The sequence below is a fragment of the Podarcis vaucheri genome (assembly GCF_965113315.1).
Source record: "Podarcis vaucheri genome assembly, chromosome: 8".
Lineage (NCBI taxonomy): Eukaryota > Metazoa > Chordata > Lepidosauria > Squamata > Lacertidae > Podarcis > Podarcis vaucheri.
In genome coordinates this window covers 52,710,577-52,726,632 of record NC_138766.1, presented here as the reverse complement: position 1 = coordinate 52,726,632, position 16,056 = coordinate 52,710,577, and the positions used below count along the sequence as shown (strand labels likewise).

General features: G+C 43.0%; 1 long non-coding RNA gene across 1 annotated transcript; it reads right to left on the bottom strand.

The window, feature by feature from the left end:
* Positions 1-1,297: 1,297 nt before the first annotated feature.
* Positions 1,298-5,957, bottom strand: LOC309539072. Its single transcript, XR_014222661.1, has 4 exons — positions 5,695-5,957; positions 4,120-4,319; positions 2,188-2,275; positions 1,298-1,434 (listed from the first exon to the last, which is right to left on the bottom strand). It is a non-coding gene; the product is annotated as an uncharacterized lncRNA (long non-coding RNA).
* Between the last annotated feature and the right edge of the window lie 10,099 nt (positions 5,958-16,056).

Below are 16,056 nucleotides of genomic sequence, written 5' to 3'. Positions count from 1 at the left end.
CGGCGTTTACCTTCCCACCGGAGCGGTATCTATTTATCTACTTGCACTTTGTGCTTTCGAACTGCTAGGTTGGCAGGAGCAGGGACTGAGCAATGGGAGCTCACCCCGTCACGGGGATTTGAACCACTGACCTTCTGATCGGCAAGCCCTAGGCTCTGTGGTTTAGACCACGGCGACACCTGCATCCCAGTCCAGAAACATACAGCAGCACAATTCTCTCCAGACCCCTGCAACAGTGACCACTTGCAAACACAAGGCCCTGAGAAAGAGCGGATCGGTGAGTACATCTGGTGAGCAAAGGAAGGCCTCTGCCAATCGTGAGCAGAACATTATCATAAATTGGAAAGGTAAACTAACTTATCAAAAAGCACACTGCCACTGGTAGCTGCATCACAAATGATAAATCCACATTATTTGGCCTCCTTATGTAAAATACAGTGGTACCTCGGGTTACATACGCTTCAGGTTACATACGCTTCAGGTTACAGACTCCGCTAACCCAGAAATAGTGCTTCAGGTTAAGAACTTTGCTTCAGGATGAGAACAGAAATCGTGCTCCGGCGGCGTGGCAGCAGTGGGAGGCCCCATTAGCTAAAGTGGTGCTTTTGGTTAAGAACAGTTTCAGGTTAAGAACAGACCTCTGGAACGAATTAAGTACTTAACCCGAGGTACCACTATATATTGTCTCCTATTCTACATTTGCAGCAGTCAAGTTACATTCTCTAACTCAGCCACATAACCAAGAATAGAAAATCAGTAGGAAGCAATTCTATGCTTTGGGATGAGCTACACACACCAGAGACATATGAGCATAAGGCTCAATGAGAACCTCTTCTGTCTCAAGCTTGCCTTCTGCCATGTCTGCACTAACCATTGTTTGCAACAAGAAGCCCACTTTCTTCTCCAGGTGACTGGCCTGCAAAGTGCTTATGCCTCTAAGTTACCAGTGTATAAAAAAAGAGTGCTATGGAGGGAGGACAAGTGCTGTTGTGCTCAGGTTCTATTTGCCAGCTTCCCATAGGTATCTGACTAGACACTGGGAGAAAAGGATGCTGGGCAAGATGAGGCTTTGGCTTCCTCCACTAGGGCTCTTATCTTCTAACAAGAGGCAAAGGGGAGCACTGAGGCTAATGCAGATCTTCCCCTGTGCGTACAGCTTACCCCTTGCATTATTGTTGACATCATATTATTTTCTCTTTACAGTATCAGAAGATAATAAAGGTATGTGTATCAGCTTGGAAATAGTGTGCTTTTTTATAATTCAGAATACAATGGTTTACATAAAATGGTGCCATGCCCTTCAATGAAGAATAGCAAATCTAATCAAATTTTGTCTCTACCCATTTCTGCAGTAGTGTTGTCAACTGCTCCTGTACGTGCCTTTAGCAGCTTTGTGACAAGAAGAAATTGGGCAGCTGATGTTTTTTCTCCAATCTGCAGATGCAATGGGGGGTGGGGTGGGGGAGCTTGATTTGATGAATGTCCCTATGTGGTATTAAAGTACTTAGAATGTTCTACTCCAGTTTCAGTTTTTAAAAATTAATACCTTGCCTCGACATGCAACTATAAAACGTCTATCTTTTTTATCTGCAGTAGCAATCTTACAATGAAGAGCAAGGACGTGCAACTCACAGTACACAATGTTTGATATTATAGAGTACAGCTTCTGTTTATTTTCCTCTCTTGTGCTTGCTGTACAATGGACATGTTCTGTATTGTCATGTGACCCATTATGCCATCTACTTTGTGAGTGCTATCTTGCACTTTCATAGAAGTCTTTGTGCTTGGTGCAGACTTTGGTAATGTGTGTGCCCTGTGCCCCTCAAACCACTGGCTGCAGAAACGAAGTGCAATAATGACGTACTGGTCTTTCCAAAACACCACAGCATGTTAGCCAAGGAAAATATTTTATAAGTAGTGCATGGTGAAATGCTCTTGGACCCATACTATTGTGCCTGAAATCATAACTTTCTGTGTAGGTCCAGTATTGTGCCAGCCCCTCAAATTTTAACACACTGATAAGAGTATTTGCTCTTGATAATGTAGTTCTCTATATCCAGCTTTTCCTGTCATCCAAGTTGTACTGTCCCTGTAACTGCCTCAGCAATTTCAGTTAAGGTGTTCTTATGCCCTGACTCTGGACATTTTTGTGTTTTTTGTGAGGCAGACACATTAGGTGCTACTTACACAATGTCTGATGAAGCAGTATCTCCAGAATGTGTCCAGGTCTCAGTTGCTGTCTTCTGCTTTTTGAAATAATTTCTGATACCCATACCTAAGCAAACAGAAATGATTCTCCTCCTCTGCTTTCTCTCTAGCAATTCTATATAAAAAACTCTCATGCCTTTTTTTCAGCCTTCAATGAATCAAAACAGGAGGACTAAATTTCTGTTTCCCAAGAAGCAGATCAGCAATTTCACATCTGAGTTCTTGCTTCTGTTCCTCATACTGCCTTCCTGAGAAAGTTAGTCCAGGCACAGGAATCTACTGTGCAGTGAAGACAAATGCAAAGACAGAAATTCTGGCTCTCTGCAATCTCGTGTGTGTGTGTGTGTGTGTGTGTGTGTGTGTGTGTGTGTGTGTGTAATGTCTGACTGGCTGGAACAATCTTTGTTCTATTATACTTTCATTGGATACTTCTAGATGTTTATTTAAAGTTATGTTCTGTGCATTTCCAAAGGTCAGTCATATGCCAATTATACTGTAAGAAATCTCTGGCCAGTTATTCCACTGCCTTCTGAAATCAAGTAAAGCACCATTTTGTGAAGTTCTACATGATTAGTTCTGTGTAACCAATGTCTTTTCAGCAGCTCCTGGCATATGTGGTGTACCTGTAGCTTAAAAATTCTTAACTGGTGACAGCCTGGGGTCCTGTACCCTAGGTGACCAATTAAGTCCCACCCAGAGGCACTTAATGAGGTGGAGAGACTTGTTAGTGGCAAGAGAAGGTAAAAACTGAAGAGGCATGTGAAGGAAAAGTTTTGGGAGAAACAGACTGGCTTCTTCTGCCTTTGCCAAGGGGAAAAATGAATGGAAGGAAGATTTTTTAAAATTCTACAAAGACCAATGCTCTCCACATGATTAAGAGGCAGTGGTGCTGCAATGCCTGTCCTGCTCTCAATATTGTGTAGCTCCACCTTCGGCACTAATGAATTAAGCATGGACGTCTGCAGTGAAAGAATCCTAGAAATCTATGTGTATAGCTCCCCACAGACCCCAAATACAGACATTCATGTCTAATATTTGGACATCACTGGAGGGGCCAATCAATGTGACTCTAAAAGGTGCGGCCAGTGGCATAATCCCACTCTCGCTTGATCATGTAGAACCCCTTCAAATGCATAAAGGGTCTTAAGGGCTGGGTCAGATGTTGTTTACTTCATGATGAAGAATCTCTAACTCTTGGTTCCTCCAGCCAGTTTTGGGTATCTTTCTTTCCCCATGTCCCGGTCAGAGACCTAGTGGAAGCAAATAAATCACCCCACCAGATGCTTTCCTTTTTATCTTTCTGGTGGTGGAAGCTGTTCATCCCCCTTTCAGTTGCAGACTTTGAGAAGGATGAGCAAGTTATGCTATGTGTATGTCTGAAAGCCACCTGGCATAAATAAAAAGGCATGCATGCCTCTCTTAATTCTGTCATGAGACTCCAGGAAACCCACTTTCTGCACAGTGTTAATAAACTGATTATGTGGTGCCTACTCTGGAATCTGCTGCCAGTATGACATTTCCCCTTGGCAAATGTGGACAGTCACTCAAAAACATTTCATTGAGTGACAGGTGTGTGGGTAGGCCTGAATTGTCTCAAGTACCATGACACTAGGTTTTAACAGTGACAGGAGTTATGTGACTATCTGAATGTTCTTTCTTAATCTTTCAACACTGCTTCTCATATCCAGGATTCTCATAGACATGGAGGACAAGGCTGTCAATTGCTGCCAGTGATGATGGCTATGCACGCCCTCAATTGTCGGAGGTGGTGTGTCTCTGAATGCCAGTTTCCAAGGAATACAAGTAAGGAAAGTACTATTACATTCATGTTATCTGGCTGGCCACTGTGTGAACAGGATGCTAGACTAGATAAGGTACCTAGTCCACCCCCACCCTGCACTGAGCTCTCACCTGTGGCTCCTAGAAGTTGTCAGCATGCATCAGTGGCCACACTCAGGAAACGGCTTTGACTGGTGGACTAAAACCAGGTGAGGGTGGCCAATGGGTCTCAAGCCTTCAGTGTGTTTGGGACTTCTCCTACATGCAAAGACAGGCTCTGGCAGATTGAGCAGATGAGGCAAATAGTGGGCCCAAGGCTCAAGAAGCACAAGCTGTAGAGGGAAATGAGGGGCAGATGGGGCTCATCAACCTGGGAAGGAGAAGGAATATTGATCCTAAACCTCCACTGCCTTGCAGCTAAATTCATTTGTGAAAAAGGCTTCAGGAATAAATCTTGAGGAAAAAATGCATACCTGCTGCCTTGTGGGACAACTTTGGGAGAAGATATGACTAAGGAGCAAACTTTACACAAAGCCAAAGCGGAGCCCCTGAGATGGTTAGATGGCATCTTGTACGCCTCCTTCCAGCAACTCCTGCAGCCAAGGTGGTGCCAAATATATTGCTCTGCTCTCTTTTGGATCACATCAGCAAAGCTGGGGGAGGTGGGGGAGGTCTTCTGGTCTGGGTAGCCCAGGATTTTCATACATGCTGCCCAGGCTTGTGCCCCAGAGAGGTCACTTCAGTGCTACTAATGCAGCAAAAACAATGTGGGAGGCGGCAGCTATAAGTTGCTGGCCTCTGCAGACACAGCAAGTGCTGTGATTCTCCAGTGGTTTGACTTCGCCCCCGGAGGCGCACTCCAGTTTCTTGAGATAGACACATGCCAACAAAAGAACCTTTCCCAAGCAGTGAAAGGTTTTAGAGGTGTAGCATTTACTCAGGTTTCCTTTGAATGGAAGAGTCTCAGAAGACTTCCAGTGGACTGGAATATTTGAACATATTTACAGTGTATAACTTGAATATAAGCAGAGACAGACAGACTATTGAAACACTCAAAGCAAAGCAAATCCTTTCCAAAGAATAGGATTAGCTTAATGAAAATGATTCACACAATGCAACATAAGCAATGATTATATGCGTAACTGAATTACTGGAGTTTCTGGGTATTATTTTATCTAAAGATGGCAGTTCTGGTAAACAGAATGAGCCAAACTAGTCCACCAAAAATTGGCTTGCTAGGGGGTAATCTATGAAAAAGAAAGCTACTGAAAGAACTGTAAGTGCAAATAAATCTAGAGCAAAGGCAAATGCAGAAGTAGAGAATTTAAGCAAGATTCTCTCCCGTTCCTCTTCTCCTGTAAATGTGGGGTGACAGGTTCTCAAAGACCCAAATTTGCAGATAAGTATACCAAGTTTTCTCATGTCATTTGTATATCACAAAAATAGCACAATAAAATATTCTTGTTTATAAAACCCAATAAAATAAAATAGTAATTTTGCACATCTTTGCACATCTAAAGGAAATCTATCTTACAAAAGCTGACCTAAACTGTATACTACTTGGCAAACAGGAAGAAAAAGAAATATTCTCAGCTGCAGAGGAAGGTGGCCTCTCTTTTTTAAAATCACAGGGTTGTGGTACCACTTTCAGTATTCATACTAATCATCTATATTAGAGTTTCAGAGCAAAAACCAGTATTAACTTACATGACATGTGCTCTTGGCCTTGCTCTGTTGAGCTGGTTCAAAGAAACATTCAATCAGATTCCATCACATTTCAAGTTTAAAGACACAATCGGATTTTGGCTTCAAAACTTGACATCAGATAGCAAAATGTTGATTTTCAAATGACAGGTTTGGCAAGACTTCATTTTAAAATTAAAATTACTTTTGACTTGACAGGCAGCTAAGAAAGATAGAGCTAAGGCTAATTTCATTTTATGCCTTGATCAACTTTCTCATAACTTTCTCCTGAGTTTCAGGAGTGTTGCTATGGAGATGAAACCTTGTGACATCACAGTTGCATCACAATAAGCAAGATGGTGCTGAGCATCTGGCTGGCTTTAGCACAATTTCATTGAAAGCAGTGAGGCCAGTGTCCAAGACCTGGGGAAGAGTGGTGATTTGGGGCATCTGAGGCCAGAGAGATGCTAACCAAGAGGCTGTGCATAGAACAGATACTGAAATAAGACTAACAATCTTTGATCCATGGAAATGACAAGACAGCATGAATGAACTGAGCAGAACCTGAATCAAAATCACATGGTAAGAGGCTTGATCTTCCTTCCTCTTTGTCCTTGATGCCAAATGCATGCAACAGTGTGGCTTGCTTTAGGCAAACAAGAATTATAGAACTGTAAAATTGCAAGGGACTCCAGGGTCAACTGGTTCAACCTCCTGCAGTTTAGGAATCCCAGCTAAAGTATTCCTGACAGATGGCTATCCAACCTCTATTTAAAATTCTCCAATGAAGGTGAGTCCACCATCTTCTGAGGTATTCCGTTTCACTGCCAAACAGCTCTTCCTGTCAAAAAGTTATTTCTGGTGTTTAGTGGTAGTCTCCTTTCTTGTAGTTTGAATCCATTGGTTAGGGAACCACCCTCTGGAGCAGCAGAAATCATCCCTTTAGATACTTGGATATGGCTATCATATCACCTCTTTTCCAGGTTAAATAGACCCAGCTCCCTCAACCATTCCTTGTAAGGCTGTTTTCAGACTGTTGATTAGCTGGGTCACCCTCCTCTGTCCATGTTCCAGCTTGTTGATATACTCCTTAAACTGCTGTGGCCAGAACTGGACACAGTATTCCAGGTGGGGTCAGACCAAGGCAGAATAGAGCAGTACCATTACTTCCCTTGATTTGAGCACTATGCTTCTGTTGACTCACATTAAGCTTGTAATCTACTGAGACCCTTAGATCCTTTTTATATGTACTGCTGTCAAGCCAGATGTCCCCTATGCTATGAGACCTGGTTGCAAACATGACCTGCACATATATCTATATTTGAAGTGAGCAACTTGTCTTTAGACTTCCATCACATGAACAAACATGGAAGATTGTGGACATGTGGGACTAGTTCTGTGGTATTATTGCCGTTAAACAGTTCTGCCTAAATATGTAAAAGGTGAAACTGTCCTTGAAAAATCATGATACAGACTTGAAATTGTCACTTTTTTAGAGCTTTTCAGTACATTCACAAGCGATCTGGGATTTGAGGTTCAGCTCAAACTTGATCAAATTTCAGTCTGTAATGTAGGAGGAAGGGGGCAAAAAATTCTGCCAAGATGCCACTTCCTTTCAGGGTCTGCCTGCTGGCAATGGGTGGGGCCAGAGCCAAAAGTAGGTCAGGTCACCTCTTTTCTCTCTGACACCGTCTCTTGCTTCCAGCAAGGGCAAGCTGTCAGCAGAGGAGCAGATTGCTCTTGGCAGAGGTCCTCATCTGCTCCTGATGCTAGGACTGTGTTCTACCAAAACTATAGCCCATTTTAGATGCCCCAGAGGAACATTGCAACAGCTAACAACCAGCAGCCTCTCCTTTCATTTTAACTTCTTGCAGGACTTGCTGTCAGACATGCTGATATTCTCTGATGGCTAGCTTTTACACCTGCCAGTGATGGGGTTTGTTTCATTTTGTTTTTTGCTGTACATCTACAAATAAACATATAGCAGAGTGGAACTGACGTTTCCTTCTGAAACATCACACATTTCAATCAACCACGAGAATACAAACCTCCAAGAAAAGTTTCAGATTTGACCTCCTCAGTGCTGAAAGGCCAATTTTATTTGATTATCCAATTTCCATCCTTCCTACAGAGAGTTTCTCTCACAATTAGGAGTAGAGCTTCCTTCCTCCTAAAATGAAATGCCCATGCTCAAATGTATGAAGTGAAAATGACAGCCTAAGTTTGCCAAGTCGCTCAACAGAGAGCGGACACGTTTCATGCCATTCCTGAAGCTGACAGTTGTACATCTCTTTTGTAGCTAAGGTGGCAGAAGCAGGGTATGCAACATTTACATAGAAAGGTGATTTTGGTCACAGTGCCAAATATCATTTTAGCTGTGTAAATTGTGCATTGGAAGCACTGTCTCTTTACCTCACGTTTTCTTCCCTAGATATTTCAAAAGGAACCCTTTTGCATTTTTTCCTTAGAGCTCTGCAAAACATAATTTCCACTGGATCATATGAGCTTTGATGGTAAATATATATTGGACTGCTTGCTGCTCTATGCAGAACTCAGAGACACACCTTTTTATCTGTGGAACAGGTCAAGTTTGTTGCCTGGGCAGCCCAGGGCATGCACACACATTGCTCAGGCTTGCATCCCAGGGAGGCCACTTTGGAGCTGCTACCACAGCATTTCAGTTTAGCCCCTTGAGGCACACGCCATTGTCTCTTGAGACAGACAGATGCCAACAACAAGGTCAAGTGGTGTGACTGTAAGAAGACTAAATCCTCAGTAGTGTATAATTAATGTCACAGAACTAGAAAAAGCAGGAAGCCAAAAGGATCTCATGGGTCATCATACCTAACTCCCCAACCCCTGGAACCAGGAATCATTGTCAGAGGATACCCAAGCTCATCTCCAGTGATAGGCGGCATTGTACATACACCCAGAACTGAAGTTTCCTACATCAAGGACTGAATTCATGGATTAAATGCTTGTTTAACCTGCTCTTAGACAACTCATTGCAAATGAAAACCGTTCCTAAAATATAACTCTCCAGACTTTATATTTTGCATGTTTGAATACTCTTGCTGCCTCACAAACAAATGTTAGTTTTGTGGCGTTCTTCCAGAAAAGGGCCTTTTCCATTCCAGTGCCCATCAGGTGAAATGCTCTCTGTACTGAAATTAGGCTGGCACCCCAGGTGAAGTGTTTCCACCATAAAATTTAAATGTATCCATTTACCTAAGCTTTCTAAAGTCTGCTAGCACTGGTTCCTATTGTCTTTGGTTACTGTGATATTATTACTAAGATCTGTTGAAATATGCTGTGTGGGAACCTCTTTGGTATTTTCTGGAAAATTCAGAGTGGTATAAAAGTGCTTTGAATACGAAATAATAAATACATGCAAGAAATCAATTCCCCTCTTGGAAAATCCATAGGTCATTGGGTTTATTTATATACATTCGCCATCTCTTTACATGATTTCGGGTTTTAAAAGTGGTCTTTCATTGAAGGAGTCAGAAAAAGATTGTTCCAATTTGCATGAGCATACTTGTTTTGTAACTAAGGTCATGGATTTGAAATCTCCCAATGTCAAATACCAAAAACCTGGACCTCTACAATCTGTTGTCAGGAGTGAGCCAGCAGTAAATCACACGGAGTAGGTAAAGTTAACTCTTTATTCGAAAAAACAGGATCTGCAAAGGAGTGCCAGACCTAATGAAGTATTGCCCTTCTAGGCAGTTATGGAGACTGAAGGCCCCCATAAGTTCCCTGCATAAGTTCCCTCCTCTCCCAGGGTTTTCCCAAGCAATCTGAGACTGCATCTCTGTGCCTGTCTCTGCTCCTCCAGCTTCATGCCTCTCTGGGTCCTTGGAGACCAGGTAGGAGAGGAGGGGGAGACACCCGTGCTTCCTCGCCAGCCTAACTAATATCTACTTCTCGGCCACCCTCATCCCACTCTCTTGCTTCTGCTTTTGGACTTCTCTCTGTCACAGATTCTCCTTTCCCACCAAACCTTGTTACCTCTTCAGCTTCCAACACCTCCTCCTCCCAGTCTTCTTCCTCTGACAACTCATCATTGTCCCACCACCAATCCCCGGGCTCTGAGCCTTCTTCCCTTGGGGGTTCCCCAGCTGGTTCCTCCCACCATTTCCTCTGCATCCAACCAGTCCATGACATCTGTTGATGAACTGCAAATTGCTTTGGGGGCATCTGGCTTTAAATTTGTGGTGCTAGATTCATAGTCTTTGCTGGATTTCAGATTCTGGTGAATAACTATCACTACACTGAGCTAAAACAGGCCACCCAAACAGCAGTGGCTGAATATATTCAGGAGGCAGCAGTTGTGTCACAATAGTACATCCAAAGATTGTGCAAACAGCAACAGTATACATAATGAATATCTGCATCAAATGTTGAAATCAAATGTGTCTTGCTGGAATGAATGGCAACCAAAGACATTTTCTATAATTGGTGTGGTAAAAACAATCTGGTATGTTTAAGTAGCATATGTCACAAAATTATCTTCTACTCTTATCAGCTACTTCTCCATGGTAAAGGCAAAGGACCCCTGGATGGTTAAGCCCAGTGAAAGGCAACTATGGGGTTGCAATGTTCATCTCTCTTTTCAGGCCAAGGGAGCTGGCGTTTGTCTGCAGACAGCTTTCCAGGTCATGTGGTCAGCATGACTAAACTGCTTCTGGTGCAACGGGACACGGTGACGGAAACCAGAGCACACAGAAATGCTGTTTACCTTCCCACCACAGGGTACCTATTTATCTAATTGCACTGCTTTTGAACTGGTAGGTTGGCAGGAGCTGGGACAGAGAACGGGAGCTCACCCGTCTTGGGGATTCAAACCACCAACCTTCTGATCAGCAAGCCCAAGAAGCTCAGTGGTTCAGACCTCAGCGACACCCACCCAAAGGTAGGGCCCATCTGGGATTTGAACCTGAGACCTCTCGTGCCCTAAGCGAGAATCAGTACCCCTAGACCAACGAGCCATGCAACTCATCCAGCATAGGAGCTGGGCTGGGATTGAGGAGTTGTAGCCAAATACACTTTATTGTGCTCCATTTCTTCTTAGCTGGAGGGTGTCCCCCTGGAGAACAATTATCTGGCAGAGTGCAGAGCAGCCTTTAGGCTGTTATAAACATTTATGGAGACAGTAAAGAGCCAGGTATGGCACTCTAACCGTTCCAATGCTGTTGCGAATTATATCAGCATATAATTTGGGTTTGTATTTAATGAAGTTTTTCAGTGACACACATAGATTTCTGTCTCATAGTAAGCTTTGTATATTTTATAGCAGTAATTTACAAGTGGTGGTTTGAGTTCCTACTGTGGGTGATGTGGAGTGATAATGAATAGGAGTCAAAGTTTCCCTTGGTGTTGCCCACAGGAATAAATCAAGGTTTTCAGAGCAACTACATTCTCTTTGTCAGGCTTTTCCTCCTTAATAGAAAGTGCTTTGTCTCTGAATCTGTTGGGCAAGCCCCAGACTGCCAGGAGACAAAGCACAATGAGTCTTTAGGCTAATGGCCTCAGTCTGAACACAGTTCATATTTGTTTGATTATTTATGAAATTTATTACCCACTTTTCACTACCAAAGTGAGATACTATGTCGCTAAAATACAATCACATTATCAATACAGTGGTACCTCGGGTTAAGTAGTTAATTCATTCCGGAGGTCCGTTCTTAACCTGAAACTGTTCTTAACCTGAAGCGCCACTTTAGCTAATGGGGCCTCCTGCTGTCACTGTGCCACCGCTGCAAGATTTCTGTTCTCATCCTGAAGCAAAGTTCTTAACCCGAGGTACTATTTCTGGGTTAGCGGAGTCTGTAACTGGAAGCATCTGTAACCTGAAGCGTATGTAACCTGAGGTACCACCGTAAAACATATCAGCATAAATAAAGTCAGAATATGCATTCAGCAATGTGGTGACCAAAGGCCCGTGTGAATAGTTAAGACTTCAACTGTTAGCTCCAATTCTTTTGAGCTTTTGGTGACATCTGTATCTGGGAGTGGGGGGAATTGCATAATCTGTGTGCCTATCTAAAGTTTTTAATCAGGGTTTCTAGTCTGATAAAAGAAGCTACAAAGCAGCTATTTGGTAAGGATGTGTAAAATGAAATGCATGAAATCACAAATCCCTGAAGAGCTAATCAGCAGAAGTCCAGCTCATTTGCTGGAATGTAAGTGATCTTCCTCTGATTTAGGCTGAGGAATCACAGCTTTGATTTGCTTTCATGGGTGTATAACCTTAAACTGGATTTATCAGGGTTGATCTGGATGATCAGTGAATGTCTACTCCAACTATACTAACAGCCTTTGCAAAATAGTCCCAATAATCCCCAATGAGAAACCAAAGTGGGCATAGGCTGTGTGAGGCAGAGCTGCGAAGGCACTCTCCTGACACTGGTGCCACCTCAGCTTTCCTCAGATGGAGCTGAGGTGGCAGGCAGGATAGAGGCAAGGTCAAGCATGTGGGGGGTGCACTGTAGTGGCTCTGCTGGTGCACCCACACAGACACAACACTGACACCCCACTTCCCCATCCAGGTAAGCTGCAGCCACATCAGTGTGGGGAGAGTAGCTCTACAGATCCACCCCAGCTCATGGATTCCTACTACTTTCATATTTAATTAAGGAAGGCGATAGCCTTTCAGTGGAGAGAATAATTGTAATAAATATATAGCTGTATTGCTATTTACACAATCTTTTAAAAAGTGAAATGCAAAGTAAAAGGTTCACAAGTGGAGGGGTAGTCTTATTGTTGTTATCCCTTTTTAAGGCTAGATGAGTGTTATTAATTACTTTTTTAATATTCAAAGCTCTTTACTTACATCATTTCAGAAATAAGTGCTACAACTCAGTGCCACAATTTACCTCATAATGCAGATGAGCAGCTGGGGCTAAGAGACTATGTCTTAAAATGTGCGCATTTGGAGAACTATAGAATCATAGAATCATAGAGTTGGAAGAGACCACAAGGGCCATCGAGTCCAACCCCCTGCCAAGCAGGAAACACCATCAGAGCACTCCTGACATATGGTTGTCAAGCCTCTGCTTAAAGACCTCCAAAGTAGGAGACTCCACCACACTCCTTGGCAGCAAATTCCACTGTCGAACAGCTCTTACTGTCAGGAAGTTCTTCCTAATGTTTAGGCGGAATCTTCTTTCTTGTAGTTTGGATCCATTGCTCCGTGTCCGCTTCTCTGGAGCAGCAGAAAACAACCTTTCTCCCTCCTCTATGTGACGTCCTTTTATATATTTGAACATGGCTAGCATATCACCCCTTAACCTCCTCTTCTCCAGGCTAAACATGCCCAGCTCCCTTAGCCGTTCCTCATAAGGCATCATTTCCAGGCCTTTGACCATTTTGGTTGCCCTCCTCTGGACACGTTCCAGTTTGTCAGTGTCCTTCTTGAACTGTGGTGCCCAGAACTGGACACAGTACTCCAGGTGAGGTCTGACCAGAGCAGAATACAGTGGCACTATTACTTCCCTTGATCTAGATGCTATACTCCTATTGATGAGGCCCAGAATTGCATTGGCTTTTTTAGCTGCCGCGTCACACTGTTGGCTCATGTCACGTTTGTGGTCAACCAAGACTCCTAGATCCTTTTCACATGTACTGCTCTCAAGCCAGATGTCACCCATCTTGTATTTGTGCCTCTCATTTTTTTTGCCCAAGTGCAATACTTTACATTTCTCCCTGTTAAAATTCATCTTGTTTGTTTTTGCCCAGTTCTCTAATCTGTCAAGGTCGTTTTGAAGTGTGATCCTGTCCTCTGGGGTGTTAGCCACCCCTCCCAGTTTGGTGTCATCTGCAAATTTGATCAGGATGCCCTTGAGTCCATCATCCATATAAAGCAGTAAGAAACAATATCTGGTCTGCAAATGTTTTTTTGGTGGGGGGGGGGGCGGAGAAATTGATCTTAGTAGAACAAAAATTAAGAAAATAGCTGAGAGCCATAAGTCTAGCTGCTGCCAGGCTTAGAGAGGGTGTAAACTAGTGCCGTTCCACTCCAGTTAATGGTGTTTGGCTGGCTCAAACCAGCTGAACATCTGTCTTCATCACACTGAAATGGCAAAGTCTACAATTACCATGGGATTTCAAAAACATTCTCCTCTCACACCTGTTGAAAAATAAGGAAACCCTTCACTGCATATCTTATCTTTTGAAACTTTTGACATGACAGCCAGTGAACTCACAAAGCTGTCAGCTAAACCCACAAATGGTTTAATGGCAGGTACATAACAGTCCGTTAACTGAGGTTTGTCTGGGATGCTGGCAGGTGTTTACATGAAATTTTGGCCTGCTTGTCATAACATACAGGACAGCCGGCACCTGGCAACCTCCTCCTGAACATATTATTTAATTGCTCTGAGCCAGCAGCTGCTAACCTTGCTAAGTAAACAACAGCTTCTGCACCTGCTTGAACAAACCCTGACCTCACTCTCTACCAAACAGGTGACAGCCAGGTAACTCTGCTTCCCTGCCCTAGCACACAATGGCCTCAGGGATTAGTAGGAGTCTATCAGCATTGATTTGTCCTTTCTCTGCTATGATTTTCCCTGCCTCTCTCTATTCAGGCAAGAGAAGTGAAAACACCACTAATTAGAATTCTGCATTATGGCCAATTCCACCTGCTATTACATACACACACACACACACACACACACACACGAAGGCTGAAATGGTAATAAGGACAGAAACAATATTTAGCTGCAAATCTTCATGAGGATCCTTGCTTATTTTTAGTTATCACGATTATCATTTATATCCCACCTGTTTCTCCAAGGAGCTCAAACTGGCATACGTTGTCCCCCCCCCCAATAAATCCCCACGACAGCCTTGTGAGGTAGTCTGGGCTAGGAGGCAGTGACTCGCCACCCAGTGAGGTTAATGAGGTTATGGCTGAGTGGAGATTCAAAGCCTGGTCTCTCAGCTCCTAGCCTGGGCCACTACACCACACAGGCTCACAGTGTAGAAATTAGTAATGTTGCCAGAAAGATATTATTACATAAAAGCAAAGCAAGCGAAAACCTTGGATTTTAGACAACATAAATTAAATCGGCACTGAAGTCAACAAAACAAGAAACACTCACTTGCATCAGATTAAGATCTGCTCTCAAAAAACCTGCTGCTTTAGCATTGCATTGAGAACCACCTTGTGAAATTTCAGAGCCACATAAAGGCATCTGAGCTTTGCTGACAATAAAACTGTGATTCCTTCAGAATATTAGAAATGTCAGATTAAGCCCACCTTGCCCAGTGCCTGAAAACTGATCCTTCAAAGGGTGCAAAAATCTGTAGTAGATGCAATAAGAAAAAGGTTATCTGCTAGACAGATACATGCTAATCCCTGCTTGCTAGCTCCTGGTTGAATGATACATAAAACAATCTTGTAACATTAAGCATTGCAGAAAACGTAGGAGCTATATTATTTGAAATATTATTGCTTTACTAATGCACCGCCCTATTTCTTCTTACAGTTTGTTTAATCCTTAGCAACTCTATATGTAACAGGAGACAAGTGTTAAATATTCTGAGTAAGACATACCTATAAAAACACAATCCAATACTCTGGTGGATATTATTTGTTCTTTATTATGTATGTTAAACAAGGAGAGTGATCTAGCTAGTGGCAATACAGTATATGGTTAGAAAATTTGTCTTGCAATTTCACAGAAGTTTTATTCCTTGTTAAAAGAGCTTTCAGTGTTTCTGTTTCATTCTCGGGGGCCATTTCTTTAGAATGTTGGTGGGTGCAGGGTTTTAAACTTGCCTTATTGTCGTGAGCAGCGTTATTTTTCTTTTTTAAAAAATGGTGCTGGAACTCAACACCTCCCTTGTTCTCTTGGCGCTCACCTGAGAGGTGCCGGGACTGAGTTCCTATGAGTTCCCCCTGTGTATAACTGAAATAACAGTACATTCTTCTCCAACTCACTCCTGCTATCCCTTTCCTCCCCCTTCTGTTGTTTCTGCAGGCTAAACCATCCTCACATAACCAGCATGCTTGAATCTTATTAATGCATGAAGGGGTTAATGCCATAGAGTAAGCTGTTCTACTAGGCTTAACCTATGTCACTTCCCCTCAACTTGGGAGGAAATGGGCAATCACGCAGCTGTTCCCTCAGTCCAAAGGTGTGAGGATTCCTGAGCTTCTCCCTTCAGCCACATAGCCTTAACCAGCCTCTTTTGCTTCAGACAAGAATGGAGTCTGAAACTAGCATCTTCCTATACCAATAGTTTAGGAACTTTTACCAGTCTGCAACCACGCAACATTTTACTGTCTGCGCATCTTTTCTGACTGCTGTATGGAAGAGCACCTGAACCTGACCTCTGAAGCATTTGTGAGTAAGCCATTTTTATAACTTACCACACCTG